The 25,691-nt window shown below is 38.2% G+C and overlaps 1 long non-coding RNA gene across 1 annotated transcript in view; it reads right to left on the bottom strand.

The window, feature by feature from the left end:
* Window positions 1–9,594: 9,594 nt before the first annotated feature.
* Window positions 9,595–25,691, bottom strand: part of LOC139828157 (uncharacterized) — a 44,431-nt gene continuing 28,334 nt past the window's right edge. Inside the window, exons 2-5 of the long non-coding RNA XR_011739497.1 lie at window positions 18,181–18,289; window positions 17,362–17,429; window positions 15,058–15,456; window positions 9,595–14,657 (exon numbers count right to left, since the gene is read on the bottom strand). This is a non-coding gene — a long non-coding RNA (uncharacterized lncRNA). The remainder of the gene's footprint in view (window positions 14,658–15,057; window positions 15,457–17,361; window positions 17,430–18,180; window positions 18,290–25,691) is intronic.

Genomic DNA, 25,691 nt, shown 5'->3' with positions numbered 1-25,691 from the left:
ACAGTCCTGGTCCCAATACAGACCCCTGAGGGACACCACTCATCATTGTTCTCCACTGATTCCCACCCAGTCAGTTCCTCATCAACCAAACTGTTCACTCATCAAAGCCATATCTCTCCAATTTAGAGAAGGATGTTATGGAGGATCATGGCAAAGGCCTTACAGAAGTCCAGATAGATGAAATCCATCTCTCTTCCCTTGTCCACTGATGTGGTCACTCCGTCACTGAAGGCCTTTAGATTGGTCAGGAAATGAGAATGTAACAAGGTGGATGGATGATGGCAGAGCGGTGGATGTGGTCTACCTTGACTTCAGTAAAGCCTTTGACACAGTCCCTCACAGCATCCTCACAGCTAAGTTGAGGAGGTGTGGTCTAGACAATAGAATAGTGAGGTGGGTTGCAAACTGGCTTAAAGAGAGAAGCCAGAGAGTGGTGGTCAATGGTGTGGAGTCCAGTTGGAGGCCAGTATCTAGTGGAGTGCCTCAGGGGTCAGTGCTGGGGCCAATATTATTCAATATATTCATTAACGATTTAGACGAAGGAATTGAGTGTACTATCAGCAAGTTTGCTGATGACACTAAGCTGGGAGGAGTGGCTGACACGCCAGAAGGCTGTGCTGCCATCCAGCGGGACCTGGACAGGCTGGAGAGTTGAGCGGGGGATAACCTGATGGAATTTAACAAGGGAAAGTGTAGAGTCCTGCATCTGGGCAGGAACAACCCCAGGTTCCAGTATAGGTTGGGGAATGACCTATTAGAGAGCAGTGTAGGGGAAAGGGACCTGGGGGTCCTGGTGGACAACAGGATGACCATGAGCCAGCACTGTGCCCTTGTGGCCAGGAAGGCTAATGGCATCCTTGGGTGTATTACAAGGGGGGTGGTCAGTAGATCGAGAGAGGTCCTCCTTCCCCTCTACTCCGCCCTGGTGAGACCCCATCTGGAATATTGTGTCCAGTTCTGGGCCCCTCAGTTCAAGAAGCACAGGGAACTGCTGGAGAGGGTCCAGCGTAGGGCAACAAAGATGATTAAGGGAGTGGAGCACCTCCCTTATGAAGAAAGGCTGAGGGAGCTGGGGCTCTTTAATTTGGAGAAGAGGAGACTGAGGGGTGACCTTATTAATGTTTATAAATATATAAAGGGTGAGTGCCACGAGGATGGAGTCAGGCTCTTCTCAGTGGCAAACAATGATAGGACAAGGGGCAATGGGATCAAGCTGGAACACAAGAGGTTCCACTTAAATTTGAGAAAGAACTTCTTCTCAGTGAGGGTAACAGAGCACTGGAACAGGCTACCCAGGGAGGTTGTGGAGTCTCCTTCCCTGGAGACATTCAAAGCCCGCCTGGACACATTCCTGTGCGACCTCACCTAGGCGTTCCTGCTCCAGCAGGGGGATTGGACTAGATGATCTTTTGAGGTCCCTTCCAATCCCAAACATACTGTGATACTGTGATACTGTGATACTGTGATACTGTGAAAGACTTGCCCTTGGTGAAGCCATGCTGGCTGTCTTGAATAGCCTCTCTGTACTCCATGTGGCTGAGAATAGCTTCCAGGAGAATCTGTTCGATGATCCTCCCAGACACAGAGGTAAGACTGACAGGTCAGTAGTTACAGGTCCTCATTTCTACCCTTTTTAAAAAATGGGTGCAATGTTTCCCTTTTCCAGTCACCAGGGACTTCACCTGACTGCCATGACTTCTCAGATATCATGGAAACCGGCTTGGCAACTACATCAGCCAGTTCCCTCAGGACTCTGGGATGTATCTTGTCAGGTTGCGTAGGCATACGTGTGTTCATTTTACTCAGCTGGTCAAGAACCGAATCTTCTCTAACAGTGGGAGGGACTTTGCTTTCCAACTACCTGCTTTGTGGTACATCCCCTCAAGAGGTGTGCCAGTGAAGAATGACGCAAAAATATATTGAGTAACTCAGCCTTCTCCTTGTCCATTTTTACCAGTTTACCAGTCATGTTCATCAGGGGGATACACTTTCATCACAAGGAATATGCTTTCTTTGACCTTCCTTTTCTGGCTGACATATCTGTAGAAGCTCTTCTTGTTATTCTTGTGTCCCCTGCCAAGTTCAGCTCCAGCTGCATCTTGGTCTTCCCAACCTTATCCTTACACAACCAAACAGTGTCCCTATACTCTTCCCAGGATACCTCTCCCTGATGCCACTGCCTGTGCATTTCCTTCTTACCCTTTAGTTCGACCAGCAGATCTTGACTCATCAGTGCTGGCCTCTTGCTTTCCTTTCCTCATTTCTTACAATTGGGGATTGAGAGCTTTTGCACTTTATGAAAAATATCCTTAAAGATCTGATAGCTCTGTTGTGCTCCCTTGTCCCTGAGGGAAGTTTCCCAGGGGCTCCTATTGACTAACTCCCTGGAGAGCTGGAAGTTGGCTTTCCTAAAATTCAAGGTCATGACTTTACTCTTTGCCTGACCCATGTCTTCAGGGCTGTGAGCTCCACCAGTGCTTTATGACTGCATTTCCCAGGCTGCCTCCGATCTTGATGTCACTGATTAGCTCATTTGTTTTTGTGACCAGCAGGTCCAGTAACACATTCCTTCTAGTAGGACTGTCTATTACCTGACTTAAGAAATTATCCTCAGGGCACTGCAGGAGTCTCCTGGACTGCATACAGCCTGCCATACTACTTTTCCAGCAGATGTTAGGGTAGTTCAAGTCCCCCAGTATGACAAGAGCCTGTGAGCGTGGTGCCTCCTGTTGCTAGAAGGCTTTGTCAATAGTCTCACCCTAATCGGCTGGCTTGTAGTAGACACCAACCACAAGACTCCCTTTGTTGCCTCAGTCTCCAGTTTTTACCTGTAAGCTTTCTGCTTGCTCATGGCTATTCTTCAGAGACAGCCTTCACTATCTGTCAATTTCTTGACGTAGAGGGTAACCAGTCTACCTCTCTTTCCTCGCTCGTCCCTTCTGAACAGCTTGAAGCTATCAATAGCTGCACTCAACAACCGTAACAATACTACTTTAAAAATTCTAAAGGTTCTGTGTGTAGGTTTGACTTCATATAACCCCTTCTTTGAGCAAGTGAATCCCAAAGTATGTAAAGTATGTGCCATTTTAAGATAAGTTTTCAGCATTATTCCAAAGCTGAAGTTCTGATTTAGGTGCCTGAAACTCTATGAGCCAAAAATTACAGTTAGTTAATCACAGGTGGAACTAATGCTACTTAATGCTAAAGTATGAACAGTTTTAAAATTCAAAAACTGAAAGGTTTTGTACATAAGATTGTTCTGTGTTTTTTAAACCACTGTGTTTTGGGTACCTGGGGGAATATTATGGAAGATTGGTGAGGAGAATTGTAAACAGATTCATGTGACTTGCACCTGGGGTGTAGAAAAACACATCTATCACACTAATTTAGTTTAGTCCTGTGTACTTGAGAAGTGGAACCTCTGTGTTAGGCCTGTGATAGACTCAGAGGCACCTTATTCACCACGCTCAAGATTCCTGCTTGGCTGTGGAGAGGATCAAAGCACATCGCAAAACTGTGAAAACAGCAGATTTGGGATCCTCTAGCATGAACTGAGCTCCTCAGTGCCTGCATTCGTACTTGTTTACCTCTGCTCAGGTGCTGCTTCAGGAATCCTCTGGTTCATGAGGTAACAAAAATAAATTTGCTTTTTGCATTTCATCCCATGTTTTTGTGGTTGTTCCTGTGACTTGCCTGTGTCAGCTTACACAATACACCATTTGTGGGTAAAATTGTATCATTATGAATGTGCTTAATACCAGCATAGCTATATCCCTGCTAGTGTGGAAATGAGCTTTTCTAGTACAAGCCTTTTCCGCAACAATTTCAAAGCAACAACAAAGTTGAGGAATCATTTTAATAATACAGGATAATTGAAAGGCATAGCTTTTGCAAAGTATGTTTACGAAAAGAAACTGCACTGAGACTTTTCCTGTACATCAAATCAGCCACATATAGGTGCCTGTAGAAAGAATTATTCAGATTCCCTAAAGAATTTAAGTATGTAATGATTCTGATGAATACCAGCTGAGATTTTCAAGGATCTTTGACAAGTTAGGTACATATCTCCCGTTGCCTCGTTTACCTATTTAGGCACTTGGGGCGGGGCGGGGGAAGCTTATAAAGCTATCAGACTGTTTCTTTGTCTACAGTTACTGATTGTTATTTGTTTTAAAGACTTAACAACAACAACAAAAAAAAAATCTGTAAAATTGCTGTTACTGAATACACTAATGCAGTACTTTTTCTAGAAAATTATTTTTCCAAAGGAGTAGTAATCTAAACTACAGGTCATAAGATTGATTTATATGGTTTAAGGACCATATTGCAATTATGTAATTATATATGCATGTAATAATCTAACTAATGAAAATATGCAACTAAAAAACCTATAGAAGGGGTCATAAAAGGTGAGGGCTGGCCTCTGAAACTTGGACTAAAGTTTTCTATACTATTAAACAAAACAAACCAGTTTGAATATGATACTTTTATCTCTAGCACAGAGACTTTGAAAGTAAAAATAGTTTATTTCACACAGCGATTTAGCTCAGTTCAAAGACCTACACATTTAGGTTTCCTGCAGAGCTCTACTGCAACCGGAGACTGACAGATGAAACAAGTCTTTTCATTTGTGTTTTATTACCTGCCATAGCAGTCATTTATACCTGATCATATAAAAACATATCATAATTTTTATTAAAACCCACAATTTAATGTCAAGATGTTAACCTTTCCCCATATTATTATTTGTTTCTTTTAGTTTTCTGAATGTATGGTTCTTAACTCTTCCAGCTAAAACCATCATGTTTTGATGGCAGTTGCCCAGAATAAAATGGACATTTCTCATAACGATTACATTCATTTTACCTTTTTGAAAACTTCTTGAACTTCAGAACTGCCCTCAGCTTTCTACAATAGATGATTGGTTTTACTTATTTTTATACTTTTCATTCCTGAGTTTCAAAGCTACAATTAAAAGTCAGTTTGTTTTAGCTTTTTACCAGTCAGAAGCAAACAGGTAACTCATAAAAGATGTGGAGTCAGTCTAATATATTTATAAACTGTGCAAAAAGCCCGGTATTTTCATTCTATAGAGGAAGCCCAAGATTTTGACAGACTGACAGAAAGATTTACCAATACTTTTTCTGTTGCTAAATTTCACTAGAAAGGTATAAATATTAAAGAGAAGGTTAAACAGAAGGTAAAAATTAGAGACTGTTTTTCAGCATGCTTTGTTTGAATTTGATGAAAAAAAATTTTCCAGACGATATATGGCTTTCATTTATAACAGTAAGAATCCAGTCACTACTTTCACATGAAGGCAATGAAGATGGAAAATGAAGGCAAAATTACATATTATATCAAGACTAACTTTGTAAACATCAAAGTATTCATATGGGTTCTGGGTTCCTTTCTTGTAAGTCCTTTTATCTGTAATGTGCTCCTCATTCATACTTTTGGACTGCTCTGCATTTTCCACTTTCAATTAGCAAAGCCTTTCAATTTAACAACATAAATTAAACTTTCAATTTAACAACTTACTGCAACACATCTTTTTTAGATGTAAGAAAAGCAGTTTGCTTGACCAAAAAGCACCAACTGTTAAGAAAATGAGAACCTACCAGTATTTTATGATACTGGCTACAATTCAATAGCTACTCATATAGAATGTCATCAAGTCTGTTACATGATACTTTCAGTATTTTTCTTATATATATATATATACTCATAATCATGGATGCTATCAGTACATAAGCCTCACTGGGTAGTGATAATTTACTCTAAATAAGGAAAGACGGTATCTTAAAACCCACAAAGAATCATATTTAACATTTTTATCCTCCCAAGGCTATGCCAAGAACAGAAATTAGTGCGTACTCTCAGACAAATTTCATTTAAACAATGGGATCTTGAATAAAAATAATATTATTTAAGTTATGAAATGTTCTACTTGAAAATATTTAATCCAAATAACTTATTTTTAGCACTGCCAGGAGAAATACGCAGTATATCTATAACTATGTTACTGAATTTCTGTTTAAAACTGAACAAAAATTATCTGCACTACTGCTTTTTATAAAGATTACATGTATATGTGTGTGTGTATATACATATGCATATGTGTATGTGTACGGTATTCTCATTCTGATGCACAAGAATATGCATAAGAAGCATAGAAGGTAGGTCTTACATCATTATTTAAGATGAGAATATGCCACTTATTACCAGCAGAAGGTAACAGACTGACACAAGAAATGTGATTGATAGCTGATACATAGGAGCTGTGGCACAGAGCACACAAAATGTACCAGCCACATGGCACAACAGGTGCTCTTAGAGCCACAGCATGCACCACACCGTGATTACCACAGTAGAGGTATATTTTAATACTAAAACCAGACATTTCTTTAGCCCTCTGGATGTTTTTGTGTAGCACAACTTTTAATGACTCGTTTGTATGAGTTTAAATATACATTTATGCGTAGTAAAATTTTGTTTACTGACATCTCTTTTACAACTGAGAAGTCTAGTAAGAAAATACTAACGTATACAAACCAAATATATATACGGAGAATGACTGCTCTTTCTTACTGTGTGTGTAGGAGTCTTGCCAAAACCAGACAGAAGTATCTTAATTTCTATTATGCCATGACCCTGCTATGGTCTATGTCAAAGTGAGAGAGCCTTTGCAATGGCTTAGAAAGTGTTCCTTGTGCAATAACCTTCCCACTCATTAATGTGCATAATTCTGGGGTTTGTTTGTCTGGAATTACTTCTCTCCCCGATCTGATGTCCTAGGAGAAGCTGTGGGGCCGGCTAGCATGTATTAAGTGTCCTACTCTCTTATCCCAAGTTAGAAGAGCCAAGTTTCTTAAGAAGTCTGAGAGCTAGACATGGCATGAAAACCTATAAGAGAACGCTCCAATATAAGCCCTATAGAAGGTTCTATATGATCTCAGTGCACGTGGAGTATGGAAATGTTTGGAAGTCAGATTGAGCCCCTTTTTTAGGGGGTAGAATAAGCTATAAATAGCATTGACCACAACAATATTTTTTTCCCTTAACAAAAAGAGAGCATGTTCTTTTCTGTATTCTACCCATGTTTTTATTCAAGATTTTATATCAGCTTTTCACTGAAGAAAAAAAAATAAAAGTATTTTTTAGCAATTTAAAAGACTTCCAGTTCATGGAAATAACAAGAGAAAAAACCATAGGCACAGGGAATTTAACAAACATTTTCTTCTATAGTAAGACATGTAAAGCAAAAGAACTAAAGCTTCGTTTTCAGAGTTTTGCTTTTACCTTGACATGGATGAACTTTCACAAATACAGAAGAAGATGGGGTTAAGCCAAAGAAGATTGTAAAAGGAATGGGAGCAGGGCCAGTTCAAGGTTGAAAAAAGGTTATCTCACAAGTTTGATAAAAAACCATTAGAAATCAGTGGCATTGTTTTTATGGAGTTATATAATTATTTAATTAAATATTGTTTAAAAGTGGCCATTAATGAAGAGCAGTGTAAAAGAAAAGAACAAAATACAAGAAAGCTATGCCTATTAAGGCATATTTAGTGTATTGTATATACATATTCCATTCTATGTTTCTCCCATGTAATACTTCTGAATGCAAACCAGTGCAGAATGTAATTCTCTGGTTGTATTTTCTGGGAATTAGAGCCCTGTTTAGGTCAGTTTCTGTACAGTAAAATTTTTGCAGTGTCTGGCCTTTTAACCTGCCAGAATCCTAGCTGACACTTAATAAATGAATATCTGAATATCTTTTCCTGAGCTGCTTCCTGGAAAAAATTCAGCACCATTTTTAACTGTGCATATTATCCAAAATAGTTCTGGAAATAGATGTTGATTGCTTGAGAAAAGTGGTTTTTAACTGCTAACAATACTAAAGCAATTTCAATAGCTGAATTTCCTCAAATGTTACCATACACTGACTTCTATGTAAGTCATTTGGATTTCTTATCAGCAGTTATCTCAGTCATTATCCAGAAAAAAAAAAAAAAAAATCTTAGATTACATATTTAAAGCTTTGCAAAGAATCACAGCAAATCTCTGCAACATAAATAACTTAATGGTCATAACTATTATAATTAGATTAATTTTTCTTCCTTCATTGTGCTCTTGTTCAGACATGCTGAACCATCTTTAAGACGTTAAATATCATTGATTGGTTCATGTTTGTTTTGCTTCAGTGTTGATTTTAATTTTATCCATTTGAGGCAGAATAAAAAAAGGTGAGAGGAAAGTGGCTATACAGTACATTGGTTGCTTGCTTTCCAATTTATCTCTACCTCGTAAAAGAATTATGAGAATGTATACGCAAAATTTTCATACTGATTTCCATCTCAGAAAGTCTATTTAAATATTAAATTCTCTTTTCTACTTTTTACAGGTTATTGTTTAATACTCTGATACTGTTTTAATTGACTTTTGCACCAAGAGTCCACTGGGTCAAGATTTTTCATTTTAAGCAAGCTAGATGTCATATCCGGATAAGAATGGACAAGGGGCAGTTACATACCAACAAATGACTTTGACAGCAAAGATAGTTTGCTTATTAGTAATGCACTCACATGTCGGAGGTCAAAATGATAAAAATTTTAAGTGAGGATTTGGATTATTTATTCAAGATAAATTCAACAATGCTGTCAATAGTTTCCTTAAAATGCTGTTAACATACTTTAAAAATACCTGAGAAACATAGCAAAGGTAAATGAAAGATTGATATTGGAAACAGTTACTGTGACTGGCTAGCATCATGTAAATTTATTAGTCCCAAGAAAAAATAACTGTAGAAAATTATGTTTTTACCTTTCTTTTACTTAAACAGGTAGCCAGCATTTGAAGTCTTTTTATTTCCAGGAATATGTAATCTGGACCAGTTGTCTTCTGATCTAATCAAATGCAATTTACAAAAATCCAGAGGAAGCTAAACATAGTAGGAACAAAACTCAAACTTCTCTGTTGAATTTTCTGTTATTTTTATTTTTATTTTTTTGAAACAAACAAATGAACTTTGCTGGAGTAACGCTAGGTGCTTGTCTCAGTTACTGCTATACCTCTGATCATTTCTGGTTTCTTCATTCAATTACTAATGCAGCTGCAGTTATTAGTATGTTAGCCTGTATATTTGTAGACTATTCTAAACTAATTCCTTGGTCTTCACTCCTAACAAAATTTCAGTCTCATACGGTAGCCTCTGATCTTAAAGTTATTGCTATAATAACTGAAATTACTTAAGCTTACCTAAACTGGAATGAAAGGGTATAACACGCTTATTGAATTGAAGTAGATCTGTGATGGAACAAATGCATACATGGAGGGAAAATTGAGGGGAAATTTTGGTAGTCTGGAAACATTATTGGAATGAAATTGTAATGTAGTTTTGCTTCAAAATTACTATTTTGGTAGTTTGTTTTCTCTTGTTTATAATACATGGTGAAGGGATAAACCATGGCATAGAACCTATCAATTTTGAAGCAATGACAAAAATTAAACTGAATCATGGAACAGTACTTTTATTCAGCAATTTTGAAACTTACAGTGGCAATTCATAAATTATGTCAAATGTCATATTCTCAAAATTCCTGCCTTTTCCATAGTTTCACCAATCTCTTTCCCCCTTAAGAAGATCATCTTGATTTTTTATGTCTTTCTCTTGGCCTCCAAACTTCAAACCAATTTGTGACTTAGAATCGCTGATTGCCAAAGAAGAATCTTGTAAAATACATTTTGGAAAATCTGACTAGAGAGAAGACTAATTAATTTATCTTTACATTACTAATTCTAAGAATTCCTGCCTTTCTCCATAAGTTCCCTTGCCTTATCATAGAGATGTCAGTTTTCAGATTAATGCTGCTTCCATGTATTATTTGCATCCAGACTTTATGTATGAGACTTAATTCAGCATTAATTTTAAAATGTAATTGTCTGTTGTGGTGGGTTGATCTTGGCTGAGGGCCAGACACCCACCCACCACTTTCCCTCCTCAATAAGACAGGTGAAGAAAATAGGATAGAATAGCTCATGTATTAAGATAAAGACAGGGAGATCACTCATCAATTAGTCGCAGGCAAAAGAGACTCAACTTGGGGAAGATTAATTTTTTTTTTTTTTGCCAATTAAATTGGAGTTGGATGGTCAGAAACAAAGACAATAACTAAATCACCTTCCCCCTACTCCAGCCCTTCTTCCCAGGCTCAACCTCACTCCTGCATTCTTCGATCTCCCCGTGATGAGCAGTGGAGAAGGAATGGTGAATGGGGGCTGTGGTCAGTCCATAAGCTGCTGCTCATTCCTCCTCATGCTTTTCCCCTGCTCCAGAATTGGTCTTTCTCGTGTGCTGCAGTCCTCCAGGATAAACCAGTTCCAGCATGGGCTCTTCGTGAGCCACTGTTCCTTCAGGGTGCATCCACCTGTTCCACCATGAGGCCTTACAGAGGTGCAGTGTGGATACCTGCTCTACGGTGGTCCTCTCCACCAGCTGCACCTTTGCCTGGAGCACCTCCTCCCTTTCCTCATCTGACCTGGGTGTTTGCAGGGTTGTTTCTCACGTTATTTTTGTTCCTTTTTCTGTGTCCAGCATTTCCTTCCCTTCCTTAACTATATTTTCCCAGAGGTGCCACAAGTTTGACTGATGGGCTCAGCTGTGTCCTGTGGTGGATCCATTGTGGAGCTGTCTGTATCCGGGATAGGGCAGTCCCTGGATTCTTCTCACAGAAGCCACCCCTGTAGCCTCCCTGTTGCCAACACCTTGACACCGACACCCACTACATCTATATATAATCTCTCTTTCCTTGTAGCACTTTAAAGTTTTTTAAAGTAGGGCTAACTTCCCCAATTGAAATCATATATTTATTTGGAATCCATCAATAGCTTAATTTAAAATTGAATCTTAGTGATTAAGCTGGAAATGTGCTCTCTGAAGCTTGTAGTCATGGGAGGTGTGGGATTTGCTTCATGTGTGACAAGTTGTATGAGCTGTATAACATCATTTCCTATCCTTAACTGGTAGCGGTAACTCCTTATTTTTACTCTGGAAAAAACCCAGATGTTTATAAGCCTGTTATGCCTAACACTCATCCCCATTATTTTAAGAGTAATGAGGCTTTTTTATTTTATTTTTTTTTTATTTTTCATGAACCCAGCAACAATTGACTCAGGCTCTGATACCCATGAACTCTTACGCTGGATGTACAGGACTGAGAATTACATTGTCTTTGAGGATGCTGCACGTCATGCTCTGCTTACTGTTTTTATCCAGCTACTATTTAATAAATAGCTAGTGATAAAAAATATTATATATTATACTTCTCCATCCTAATCCATCAGGTATTTATCAAACCGAACTGTGTGCTGTGAGGCTTAACTCAGTGATCTTATCTCATTATTTCTTTGAGTAATACTCTAGTGATTGAGAGTTGCACTGTGCTCCTCTACCACATGTCACATGGCATCTCCTGGTATAGGCAGCCCCACTGCACTCAGCAATTTCTCAGTGAGTATGGGGCTGGGAAAGGAGGGAGGCAGGTCCCGGACACATCAAAATAGTATTCCACTGTTGTGTACCCTCTGGATAAAGCTTAATGGGAATTACAGCAGAATAATGTCACCTCTCATACAGGTTTTCAAGGAAGAACTTCACCTTGACTTGGAGTGCAGAGATGTCACCACCTCCAAAGTTAGGAGGATGCACCCTGTCTCTTAAAGGTGCTTTATGCAGCATAACAGTTTTGCTTGGAAATACATAAAGAGAATCTCCATTTTACAGGTGGGATTTTGTGTCACAGAGAGAGGAAATGATTTGTGCAAAACCACATAGCTGAAACAAGGAATTGCCTATGGATTTTTGAAAACTTAAGCCAGGATCTTTTCTTACTATCTTTTTTGTTTGTTGTTGTTGTTTGGTTGGTTTATTTACTAAAAATGCACTAATACTGCAAATGAGGATGAATATTAATAACCCATCTATTTTTTAATTTCACTTCTATGGTTATTAAAATGCCCTAACACAGGCTTAGACAGTCATTAAATTGTATATTTTTATTTGAATTTAAGTAGGGCAAAATTCAGTAGTGTTTGTTCCCTGAATTTTGACCGGGGCTTGTTTCTAATTTACCAACCCTAATATTTAAGCAATTCAAAAGCTAATGTTGTTTATATATGTTGGATGTTAGTAATTCTGTTCTATTGTATAAATATATATTTACACTGGGAAATTCTTATGAAGTTGAATTAAAGGCAAATGTAAGCATTGGGGTTAATTTTTGCACATTTCAAGCCCATATCAGAAGGGAAGAGTAAAATTGGTCATTATGAGTACATAGTGATGAAAAATGGCTAGACACAATAAAGGATAATTTCTTTGGTTTCCAGAGCATAATGGAGTATGAATCATATTTAAAATTAATGGCTGAGAAGACAGATCATGATTTGAATGTCATCAGTAGCTATTTTACTCCTCCCTAGAGCAGCAACAAGCCTTTTATGAGAGATGAGTTCCTGCAAACAAGCTCTTCTAAGCTGTCTGAAAGCTCCTCATTTATAATAGACCTTTAGAAAATGTTTTAATTTTACTTTTTTCACTGCTTGGAATAGGAGGAACAGACTGGGAAAACCACCTCACTGTCCAACAAGTAACATGCAGTTAATTGTTTGCAAGTAATTTTGTTAATGTAACTTCTTTGGAGGGTAATATCATCAGGGCATGTCCTCATCTTCAGATGCTGTGAAGTCCTCCCTTATCCTTTTCTTCTTCTAAAATAAATTTGAAATTATTTCAGTGACTTCTGGTATTTTCACTTTTAGACAGTGATGTGTCCTTGAGCCTTCATTTGAAGCACCACACCAACACTGATATTTGACACCCTGGAAGACTGCTTAGATGTTCCCAACCCTTGTTCAAGTGCTTCTCTGTGTCCATGTGTCCAGCCACTGCAGCACTCATGCCTGGACAAATCTTGCCTCACCTGTGAGAGCTGCTCTCAGATGAACATCTGCATCTATCCAAACCTGATCTATGTGCAGTGTATACACCCTAAATCCTTTGATCAACAGTAGGGCAGTGCCTAAAGTGAGTGCTTCTTAAAGCACCTCTCTGCTAAGCATTTCTTAAGGTGTTTATTCTTGTACACAGGGAATTCATTGCAATGCCACTTGTTCATAAACAGACCATTTGACCAGGGTGGCTTCTGCTTGTTGGTGGGAAAGGAAAAAAGAAGTCAAAAAGCATAATGCAGTATCTGTCTGGGGAAAAAAAATGGTATTTGACCTGTGCATATTACAAAACAGATGGACCTCAGAGTCTGTGCCAGTACTCATTTTAGTCATTGTAGAAATAGCACAGTAGAGGAGGAAGACATGCTATTGTTTTTATTGAAGTTAACCTCTAAATTCTGTTATATTATAGTATAATCTGGTAGGCAATAAGTAAAGATAACTTGTCAACAAAGAGTCTTTTTTCCAGAAGAAGGCATTCTGATGTTTTTAATGGTCAAAGATACTGAACAACAATGAAAAAAGAAAATCTGAGGACTCTTGTCTTCTATGTATATATGAAGTAACTCATGCTCTATGTTTTTCAGCATCAGCAACAGTCCCATATTGAAAGTTGAAGTCCACTATTGGAGATCAAACTTTCAATAAAAGATGAAGTATGCTTTTTGTTTTAAAGGACTGTAGGTAAGACCTTTTCTGACATTCAGACTTTGTGTTTACTGAAGCTGTTATGTACTTTTAGTTCACAGGCTGTTCTTAAACTGTTGGAGTTATTATAGTGGTGTATTGCCTTTCATTCTTCGCACCAAATCTCTCATGGCTCATTTGCCGTGCACCATAATATTCTGTGAGATTGTTTTCATTTTTCAGTAACTTATATCCCAGAGTATCTCAGATTTAGCCATAACTATTTCACTGACAGGTCCTTCTCTCCTCATCCTTTTGGAATAGCCTCTTGAAGGGAGCACTTGTAAAGCACAGCCTGTTAGGATCTTAGTTTGAAGGGCCTGCTGAATTATACCGTTTCAAATCAGCATGAAGGCAGGATGACAGGCTGAAAGCAGGCATTGGAATGGTTCATTCTTACAAACAAAGATAGACCAGAGGGGATACTTTCATGTATAATACCTAAAATAATAGTCTGACATCTGGTTTAGGGCATCATTCTTCATGCTGCACCATCCTATTTATAGCCTTGTAATGTCAGAAAAAACACTTCCTACTGTATTTAGGTTCTCCTATACTTTGGCAATATCTAGAAAGATACGGAAGCTATTCTGCTAAAGGTAGCTGAAATTTTCTTGAAAGATGTTTCCCTTTATGTCATTACAGTATATCGTTTTGCAGAAGCTGAGATGGGTGCAGTGAAAGTTGAAGACTCCAGTGATCTGTAGCCTGGCAACTATAACAGTGGCCTGAAATTTGGAAGGCATGTACATACTCAAATTCTTGGTCTGGTGAAAATATTCCTGGGGAGGTATACATATGTAGATACACACACACATGCATACATATATATTTTATATACATACATAAAATAACAACAATAAAAAAGTAAAATAGTCTCTCTACATGCTACTTTTGTACATCCTAAGACATCGTATCCTGGTCATCACATGGCAGGTTTCTGTCATCTTAATGAATAATTTCTGAAACAAAAAAGAAAATATTTGAATGCATACTCCCCCACCACCGTTTTTGTATAATTTCCTTATTGCAAAGAGACTAGATAACCTTATTACTTATTTTAGTGTGATAAAAATCTAAATGTCAATATATTGGAATTTAAAAGATGGAATTGCTGTCTCTTGATCAGTTATAAGGGGTGTTGAGGGTTTAGATTGCGGGGTGACAATCAAACCCTGGCAGATGTATTGTTAACCTCCTCTCCCCCACCCATTTCCCCCTTTTGCCCCTCCCTCTCCCCCTTAGGACAGGCAATCGGGAGGAAAAGGACAGAGAGAAGAGAGAGTTGGAAAAATTAAAAATGTTTTACTAATGCTACAAATAAGAATAGAGAAAATAATACAAAATATATACAAAACCAACCTTGAAAGTCTCAGCAACTGCAGAGCTGGCACCCAAAGTCCTGGATTGGACTCTGCAGCCAACCGGAGCTGGGTTCAGTCTCTCACTAGGCCTCAGTTCGCAGGGATGACTAGCAAGGTCCTCTCCTAATGTCAGCCATAAGCAGAAGGGAAAAGGGACGAGATCCTTGTGATCTCCCACTTTTATATGAAGTATTCACGTGAATGGAATGTCATACACAGTTGGTCAGTTTCTTGGTCACCAGTTTCTCGGTCACCAGTTTCTCGTTGCCTCTCTCGTGAGATGTCCGTCCGTGCTTATCAATAAGTTTGCATTCCATTGCTATGTTTACCAAAACATGTATCTGGTTCTCCAGGAAAATGCAGCTAATACGAAGGCTTTAGCTGACAGGCAAATTCACTAGAAGAGAAATTTGTTTTTAACAAAACCAGGACAAGGGGTTATTATCCATTCACTCTACTGGAAAGGCTTGCAAACTATGAAGGGTAACTGTCTGCTCCTGGTGGCTCCTCAATTATCAAAGCGCAAGAGCTATGGGAAAGGACTTCTCTTTTCATACATGGAAGACCGGAAGGGATGGTAATAGTGGGAAGTTCATGGGGACATGAATAAATGGAAGGCATCCTTTAGTGTGGGAAGACAACCAATGCAAGCTATAATCTAAGTAGTCTAAACTGCTACATCTGAAAATAGCTGTCTCTAGGCATTTCTCTGTTGCACTTCTCATTTTGTATAAGACATATCTGGTACGGTATTGTACTATGGTAAGAGTGGGTCTGATGGTTTTAAAAGCAACCCAAATGAAACATGAACAGCTAGTTTCAATGCTCATAGAAATACATTTGAAAAACACTGCACAGAAGAAATAATTTAAAATTCCAAACACGTTTTTTCCCCATTAATGATATTTTAAAATGCAGAAAGCACTTCTGTGAAGCATGAAGGATGGTCAGGGTTAGCTAATGAGGCTGATAGGTACAATTGCTGCATGCTTGATCTGTCTTAGATCCTAATGCTCATTTGGACATGTCTTATTATTGTGTGGGTGTTAAGTCTGTCCAAGCTCATAATCAATAGATATCCCGTCATTCAGAGTGTTTATGCCTCTATCTTTGAAAGCTGGAACAAAGTGGTCAGGATGTAGTTTGCTAGGTTCATACAGAAAATTCCTCATAGAAAATCTGAGCAAAATAATTGCTGACATTAACATGGGAGTCATATGAGCTAGGATAATGATACAGATAATGAAGCCCATGACTCTGGCCATCACTTTATCACCTACAGGGTCAGCAAAGAATTTATTCAGCCCTGAGCTGCATTTTATAATTGGCTATTTGTATTTGGGAAGATTTTGGTTCTCAATGGTAGCTTCAGTTATCCTTCATGGACTGTAAAAGGGCCTAACTGCATCAGAAGAAAGAATGGTGGGGACCCACTGCCAAACTGTGCTGGAAAACAGAGTCAAAACCCCATAGTTTTCAGTTTTAAACATATGGATTTAAAGATATTTAAACATATGGATTTAAAGATATTTAAACATATGGATTTAAAGATTTAAAGAAAATAGCTTGAGCTGGCAGTTTAGCAATAGCTTAGCAGATTTATAAAAACTGTGTATCTGCCAAATGAGGATAACATGAAGTTGCGTGAACATACTGAACAAAGTGGGGCAGTGCTTTGCTAAATGTAGTTTTGTTTTGGTGATGTGACTCCTCAATTTCACAAAAGGGGAGGAATTTCCCATCTTTAAATCTGCACTGAGTATCTTGTCACATCACATTAATAATAATCCCCCTAATAACAGGATGTTAACTAGTCAAGGACTCTTGAATACCTGAAGGTTAACAGTATGATATTTTTTCAGTTATTTTCTAAAAACTGAATTCAGCATGAGATGAGGACACAATTCATTCAGCTGTGTTCAGATGCCTAGCTAAGAACAGAATTCAGGAGTCTAAGGTAGCTTACACCTTGTATCCCTCCAGAAAACAATTCAGCCTGCATTTCTTTCTCTGTTAGCTGTATAAAAAGCCCAGAGAGAGCATTATTTCAGTTTAAGCTGGTTTTGCAAAGATTATTTGACTTGAGCTTAGTTATTCTGAGTTTATTGTCCCAGGAACATGGGCATAGGTGTCTGGCAGTATAAGTTAAAATGACACCCAAGGTAAAGAATCGGCAAGTGTCACCAGACACCACTGCAAATTGTGGCTTACAGCTTAGTAAGACCTGTGCCACTCTTCCAAGGAAGAGGAGCAGAAGAGCTGTTGTGTAGTTGTCTCTAGCATCTGAGCTGACATCTCTTACCTGTTAGGGCAGTACGAGGTCACCATTCCCAAAAGTGTGTTTTTCCTCCATTCAGCCACCTGTAAAATCTGGAAAGAAGGTGCTAATAGCCAAGAGGTGACTAGAAAGGGTTTCTTAAAGTATCCCTTACCTTGTAGTCATTGTTCAAACATGACAGAAGAGCTTAGCTAGACTGGTTCATGGCTGACTAACAACCCAAAGAATTACCAGATTTCCACTGAGGCATTTCAGTAGTTCAGGTTAGATGCTTAGCTATAGTAAAAGTACTTACAACAGACCTAGGTTTCAACCATCTAGGTCTAAATTGTGATCCCAAATCTCCTGCTCACTCGTCTATAATGACATGGCTTTTACTTGCATGTTTTTCAGCTATCAGTTCTGCTCCTGGGCTTACTCCTGTTTAGAGCAGCGATGTTAGTAGCATGAGTTAAAATCAGATCAAGATCCAGGTAATGTCAACTCTGGTACAAAGACTGAGGATGCTCAGCACACACCCACAAGACCATATGGCTGTGGCTACTGTGTTCACTATGCTATTTTTCCTGGACACATAAGAATGAAGAGATTTTTCATCTTTCAAGAAAGTTTCATTGCAGAAGGACTTATACGCTTAGGTACAGAAACAGCAAATCAAATGAACTTTTAGCTATTCCAAATGTTTTTCTTATCTTAACTAGAAAGAAAAAAAAAAAAAAGCAAACAGAAAACACAGAAACAAAAGCAAAACACACACAAAAGCAAACAAATCAACAAGTACAAACAAACAAAAACAAAGAAGCAACAATACCCCCACCAAAAAAAAAAAATCAACAAACTTACAAGTGATTTATCACTCCAAAATCACTCCACAAGTAGAATTTAATGAAGTAGATTTAAGCTTTCATTTAAACAGTGAGAAGTAGTAACATTTTTTTTTCTTCCAAGCTTCCTGAAACAGAGATTTCCAATCAGTTTTTAACATAATAATTTTGAAAGTATTCACTTACTCTGTTTTTAATCTAGCTAGCTATGTATTACTGATCCAGAGGGGTTCATTCATTACAAAAGTCTCAAGAGCAAGTCTAAGAGTTTGGTTTTATAAGGATAAGATTTTACAAAACACAAGTGAAATAATTCTATGATGTTTTAGAATTTAATATTGTTTAAAAATGTGTTGACGATGAAGCTTCAAGGTAAAAATTGCAGCTATAGCATAACCTAGCAGAAAGATATTTCAGTCATTTCTGCTTATTATCACAGCAGACAGGTAAGTCACAGCTGAAGATTTCTATAAAGGCTAGTCATACAGTGGATCTGGGCCATAACTTTGCTAAGACCTCACCAAAGTATGCATGCTGTGTTTTTTACATTACTACAAGACATCCTACACATACTGCTTTTATCTAGTTTCCCCAGGAGCAGCTGCACCATCCCACTGTGGTTCTTAACTAGAAAAACAGCATCCAGCACTTGTCTGTTCTGGCAGAGAGCTGCAGCCTGCTCACTGCTTCCTCCTGGACAGACTTTAGGACAAGGACACAGCATTGTTATGATGAAGGATTTCCTTTAAGCTGGAACTGATGCTCCTAAGGGATGAAACATAAATGTAAACTCCATGACCAGCTGATGTAGGAGGGGAAAAAAAAAAAAAAAAAGTTGTTGTTGTTGCAAGTTTGTCCTACTGTCTGCACATTGTCAAACCTCATCAGAATTTTGTATTAAATTTGCTGCCTGAATTTTTGCTAGTAACTGGAGGGTATAGTATCAGACAGTTTTACAACTGTGGCTGCTGCACTGAAATATTCAAGATTTCTTTTTTCCTTGTACTTTGACCTGTGAGACAGGAAACTCCCTGTTCTGAGAATTAAAGCAGCAACGAAGTTTAGGTTCCAGTTTCAAGAAATGGAGAATCCTTGATAAGACAATTGCTGGGTTAAGTATTTGTTTCAAACTGAAAATAACTTGCGAGTAACATAGGCAGCTAAATTGCACCATCTGGAGCAAGAGGCAGATGTAAGCATCTTTATTTAAGAATCAATTTAGACATAATAATCAAAGATGTGTGAAATTAATTTGCTCATTTTCTGCAGGTAGCAAGATCCATGGGAAACAGCTTTCTTAGTTCAGAGCATATTTATGTATCACATGAAGCTTTGTGTAGACTTGTGGAATAGATATTTCTAAAACATTTTATATAATAAATCTAGAACAACTGCTAATATTAATAGGCAACATTGCCTAAGGACTTCAGACTACGTGACAGCCCGGACAAAGCACCAGCAGACGCTTTAGACAGGCTCTAAGGAAGACTGAGAATTATAAACAAGGCAAGGAAGTGACCTTTTACTGTGGCAGGGACTGAAAGTGTCACCACACACCTTAACACCACACATTGCACAGATTAGACTGTTATCCATTGAATACATCTAGACAATCTTGTTTTCTATCTGGTATTCTGGGCCTTTCAGCATTAAATTGGGTGTTCAGAAACTGAGGCACATAAAATTATCGGTCATCTTATAAATTTTATAGATAAAATGTTATTTTCTAAGAATATAGTAATTTTGTTTACACAATGCTAATTTGTTGTCCATGATTAATGACATAGTAATAATTTTTGTTACTGAGAATTACAGGGCCTGATTAACTAGATGACTGTTATTCATTCAATATTTACAGATGGAAGGAAAGGAGCATATGAAAAACAATTTATAGATGATCCTCAAAAACTTTTTAAGCTTCATCTAATTTTGGTCAAAGTGAATATATACATATAAAGATAAAATAAGGCAGTAATCTATGTATATACAGGCAGAAACAGACTAAGATTTAGAGCCTCTTAGGACAAAAAATAATGAATGAAAAAGACTACTTCATTAAAACTCTACATTAAGTTGTGCGCTTTTGAAAAGGTCCATCTAATTCACTGTAATTCATTTCCAGATGGATGGTATGCATGAGAAAGAGTATACTCACAGAAAAAAGAAAAAGCTTTAGTGAGACCAAGGCAAACATTAGCAATGCAACCATTAGCACATTTATAGAGCTTTGATAGGGGAAGATCTGTAAAAAGATAGTGTTTTAAAGAAGCTGCCCACCAGAGAAACATAGAAAAGTTTAGATTTTAATATGACTATTTCCTCATGTCAAGAACTCTGATTTAGTTTCAAAGATATTTTACAGTCTCTACAATTTAAACGTGCATAAATATAAATGTGCATTATACTGCCTGTCTAAAGAAACTTACTAGCTTAATTCTTGTGACATGAGCTAACACACGAAGAAAGGACAAAATTATTTGTTCTTCAGTGGATCTTTGTCTCTAGTGAGCAGCTAGTCAGCATCAGGAAGCAGGATTTATCACAGAGTCTAAAAATTAGGCCCTGGTAATTCTGCTTGGTGAAATTTAATTTAGATTTAATTAGAGATGGACTGGAGTCAAGATACATGTCTTCAATAAGCTGTTGTTAATACTGAAGGGGTAAAAGTTGCCTTTGTTTTATTGGACCTCCCTATTGATTGTGACCCATGAAAATCTGCCTTTTGAGTCAGCTGGCTATGGTCACCACGAACTCTCAAACCGGTGTCTGGGGCAGAATTAGTGCCCCTGTCAGCAGGGTGACAGGCATTGGCGTACGCCTGAGAAACAGGGGCTGGCGATTTGTCAGTGTCAACACTGCTTATAAAAACACAGTGCTTAGGTTTATTTCTCACAGACGGGGAATGAAACCATGGGCAAATAGCATCCTGATTGCTCCAGCCCTGGCACAGCTCTTTTCCCAGACCAGGTGCTCCCAGCCTCCCCAGTGCTGTCACCACATCTCTAACTCTTCCTTGTGATGACGCTTCCAGCTCAGGGTTCCCCTCTGCATCACCCCTGGCATGCCTGAGGTTGTGTCCTGCAACCGTTTACTTTGGAGTGAAGCCCCACATGCTTGGACAGAGGTTTTCAGGTATCAGTGACACGTGTGCCTGGGACACAGGTTTATATGCAACACGGAGCTCCTTTTGGGACTAGTGTCTCCATCTAACTTCAGTAATTACAGTATCAGCAGCAGTACTGAGCAGCTAGAGCCTGTCCCTCTGGTCCTAAACTTGGATTGTTACCTAATCCAGCTACATTTTGCATTGATTTCATGGCAATTATTTTCACATCTGAGAACAGAAACTGACTAACCTCTTTTTCTACTATTGATCACCACTAACTCTTTTATTTTTATTTTATAATGACTAGTTATAATCAAATTATCAATCTTAAAAAAGCATCTGTGTATTTTCCTATTGTCAAGAAAAAAGCTAAAATTCTCACCATAAATCAAGACAAAAACAATCAATATCTATGAGAAAGAAAAGCTAATCAGCAGGTTTAAGAAAAAGGCTTCATATTCTTGAAATATTTTGAGAATATTCTAACTTTTACATTAGTATTTTTAAAAACACTAAGTGTCCAGAGCAGCATATCACTTCCTTCTCAGTTTAAAAAACAATAAAAATAAACATAAGTCTTTCCTCCCCCTGTGTGTTGACATGGTATTGTCTTGTCATCGGAGAATCCTGTAATGGCACTGAGCAGCTCAGGAGTGACTGAAGAGCACCTCCAAGCCCAACATTTTTTCCTGTCAGGCAATGATGCTTGACGTTTTAAAAGGATTGCTCTTGCAATATTACCTCTTTCAGTGGTGTTGCAGAGCCTGAATACCTGTAGGTTGCTGCTTGACAATTGCTTTCTTATTTGTGATTATACCTTTTTCATTACATTTAAGAGCTTTGCTACAGATGAGTAGCATATGGTATTGGCTAAGGAGATGAGACTTTAATGAGATATAGAACGCAGCAACAAAATGCATGCCAAATTGCAATGACACGCTTGTGTTGGTAGCATGTGATGTTGTGAAATTAAATTTCTGGCAAGACAATACAAACAAATGCACTTCAGCATGCATGCAGTCACCAAACTTGTTTACAAGTTTGTCCAGGCGACAGGACAAGCGGGGAGAAATTGGGAAGGAGGATGGGTTGGGTTGTCTCCTTGTTCTGGTACTGATTGCTGTGCAATTTCATAAAAGTAATCTCACATTTTTTCTCTCATTTTGCACATAGACATAATGAGGCATGGTACTACTTACTTGAAGAATTGAAGTGATGACTGCTGAGGCAAAAGGGTCTTCCGAAAATTGTTGCGTTTATCTTACATATACGCAATTTCAAACAGATAGCCAAAGAGTAAAAATTACAGCCAAAAACAGTAGACTGTAAGTGATATGTGACTTGCTGTAACCTGAAGCCATGCCGTGCTATTTAATTAGGGCCACTGAAAATTTTTCATCAGGGAACACAAGAGCCAGTCTTTTACTCAGCTCAGGGAGTGAATATTAAGCCTGTAGAAGGAAACAGATATCAGTACCTCTAAGTACCTCTGACATTTTGGCTTTCATGCCTGGACTCCCAAATCACCCATTTTTTGCAAGGAAGAGTAAAAGTAATAACGCTAATAGTATTGTTGTGAGTAGTTCACAAGGTTTGGAAGGGTTTGGTAACATCATTACTCTGTCTTGGGAGAGATTAAAGAAACTAAATGTTAGATTCCTAGCCAAGGAATACAGATCCAACAGATATAACCTAGGTTGGCACCATTTGGAGGCAAAAATGAAGATATAACTGTGCCATTAAGACTGCTCCATTGGGGTCCTTCCACCACTCTCTAAGCTTCCTCTTGCCCTCCCCCAAATGCAGAGAAATGAATGTCAAAAAAGTAAAGTATGTAAACATCTCATTTTCCTACCATCCTTAGGCAGAAGCAGCCAGCTAATTAAAAATAATAGCTTTCATCCACTCAGCCTTCCTAAGATATCCTGAGTCTTGTAGTGGAAATGTATTTTTAAAAATAAATCATATTTTATCTCTATGAAGAGTTTATTCATGTCTGTTTCACCTTGAGAAAGTTTAGAAAGCTGAAAGTAAAGAAAGCTTGCAGGGCAAGTTATCAAGAAATTGCTTTTTTCAGGTACAAGAATTTTCTAGGAAGTACCACTAGCTTTGAACTAGAAATAGTCTTAAACCAAAAGATTCAATCATCTCTGAACTTTAAGGAAATCTCGATCTCTCAGTGAACTTCATGGGTTGTCTTTTATATCTGTTGTAGAATTTGAACTTGAGTCTAAGCCTGGTTGCAGTTTTGCCTATTTAGAATAGGTCTGAACCAGAGCTGATCATTACAATCCCTGTTCTAGTAAATCTGGGGAAAAAAAATAATCTGTAGAACAGCAGTTGCAACATCCATAACATATCTGTAAGATACAGGTGAGTGCAGATGTTCTAAAGATTGCTTTAAAGTAGGTAACTCTGGCAATTTAGCTTCAGGAGCTTGACATTGGCTAGCGCAGGTTATCAAACCAGATGGGAAGGTAAGTGTCACACCACGCTGATCTTCATGATGCGTTCAGCAGTCAGTAGTAGACACATGAGGTAATTTAAAGCTGTCTTCAATATGCAACATGGTGGCCATGTACACATATTTGTGGATTATGCTGTGTCTTCTACCACTGATGTACTCTGTTAGCTGCTTTTTGAAAGATGGGAATCTTTGTCTTAATGCTGGTAACAAAAAGCATTTTCTTTTACTTTGCAGAACAACAGGCAATGATAACATTGTATGGTAGTCACAGAGCAGAAGGAAAAATCAGTTTAATTTGCAGTGCGGATTTTTAGAGTACGATTTTGTTTGCTTGATTTTGATGAGAACAACAAGCTGGATTAACACAGGATGGGCAGGTTGTGACTTCTGAGCTGCAAGCATTTACCGAGCAATCTGTGTGCACTTTCCATGCCAAAGCTCCTCCGTGGTTGTGTTGCTGTGGGAAGGCCAGGTAAGTCAAGTAGGTAACCTGAGTCCCAGGGGCTGTTGAACTGAGGTTACCCCCAACCCAGCTCACGTTATCTCCTAGTGAAGAGGTGAGGCCCAGAGAACACCTTTGCTATTTCCTATGTGTAAGTTGTTTTAAGAACTCCTTCAGACTTTTAGTGTCTATGGTACATGCATTTGCTTTTGGCAGGGAGCTGTTAGGATCAATAAAGATTTGCCAGCTAGTTTCTAGAAAACAATATTTTTCCATCTTAAGAAAAAAAAAGTGTTTTTGAAATCCTTCAGACTGAGATCAAGGATCTGAGCCAGGGCCTGTGTGGATCTGACAGTGTGGGAAGGTGACTGGAAAAGGAGCTGAAATACCCAGTTTGGCATTTTTAATCATACTTGCTCCCCTGTACTCCCTATTCATGGTTCTCTCCCTGCTGGCACGCCTTTATTTATCTCTTACCTTGAGCCTGATACATTGTGCTATTCTGAGAGATATTTTCCAAAGGAGCTGCAGCGTCTCCTTGGGATGATGACTCCAGGTAAAGAGATTCTTTTGTTCGCTTGGTTATGCACAAAGCATCATCTGTTTCCTTCTAATAGGTTTTTCTCCTAGGTAAGTGTCTTTTAACAATCAGAATTAGAAACAAATTATATTCAGCTATTTGGATCTTGCAAAAAAAAGAAGTAAGATTGTCAGCCTTATGCCTTTGTATTTTTCCCTGTTTGAAAAGTGGGCTAAAGTACAAATGCTGCACCTTGTCCACTGCTCTCAAGAGTACATTAATAATGTTTATGTAAATATATATTATATATGTATTCTTAAAATATATACTGTAATCTGTATAATACATATATTATGTTTGCAGATGCTCCAGTGATATCAAGACAGTAAAATATATGGTAAGAGGTTTTTTCAGTCCATCTAGGCATTGCATTGAATGAAAGCAAAGGTTATATTTGTAGGTGATTTTTTTTCAACAGTGAATGGTAGCTCTTCAATTATATTCTTACTGTCTTTATCAGGACTTTCATCATCAGTAAAAATCCCCACATGTTTTTGCACAATGAGGATTGTGCATCTATAATGTGCAAACATGATTATCCATGAGTGTGGTACCTGGACAGTTATGTGCTTAGAAATTCATTTTATTTTTTATTATAAAGGCAAAGAAGAACAAAACTTTGGGAAAGAGAGCTTCCCTTATTAAATATTTACCATTTCAGCTCCAGAGCCAGGAAAGGTAAGCTCTGAGTCATTACTTTTTATTTTTAGTATCCAATCTATTTGGAAATGAATGGAATGCAATAACCTTCAAATCCCTTTAGAAGTTGTGAGTTACATGAAATCATTTATTTGAAAAGTGCCATGAAATAATAGAGGGTGTAATGGGTTTGCATGGCAAGGTTTTGGCAGTGGAGGGGGGGCTACAGGGGTGGCTTCTGTGAGAAACTGCTAGAACCTTCCCCCATGTCTGATAGAGCCAATGCCAGCAGCTCC

The sequence above is a fragment of the Patagioenas fasciata genome, chromosome 1, assembly GCF_037038585.1.
Source record: "Patagioenas fasciata isolate bPatFas1 chromosome 1, bPatFas1.hap1, whole genome shotgun sequence".
Lineage (NCBI taxonomy): Eukaryota > Metazoa > Chordata > Aves > Columbiformes > Columbidae > Patagioenas > Patagioenas fasciata.
Note: the sequence above shows the minus strand (reverse complement) of the source record. Positions and strands in the feature narration are given on the sequence as shown.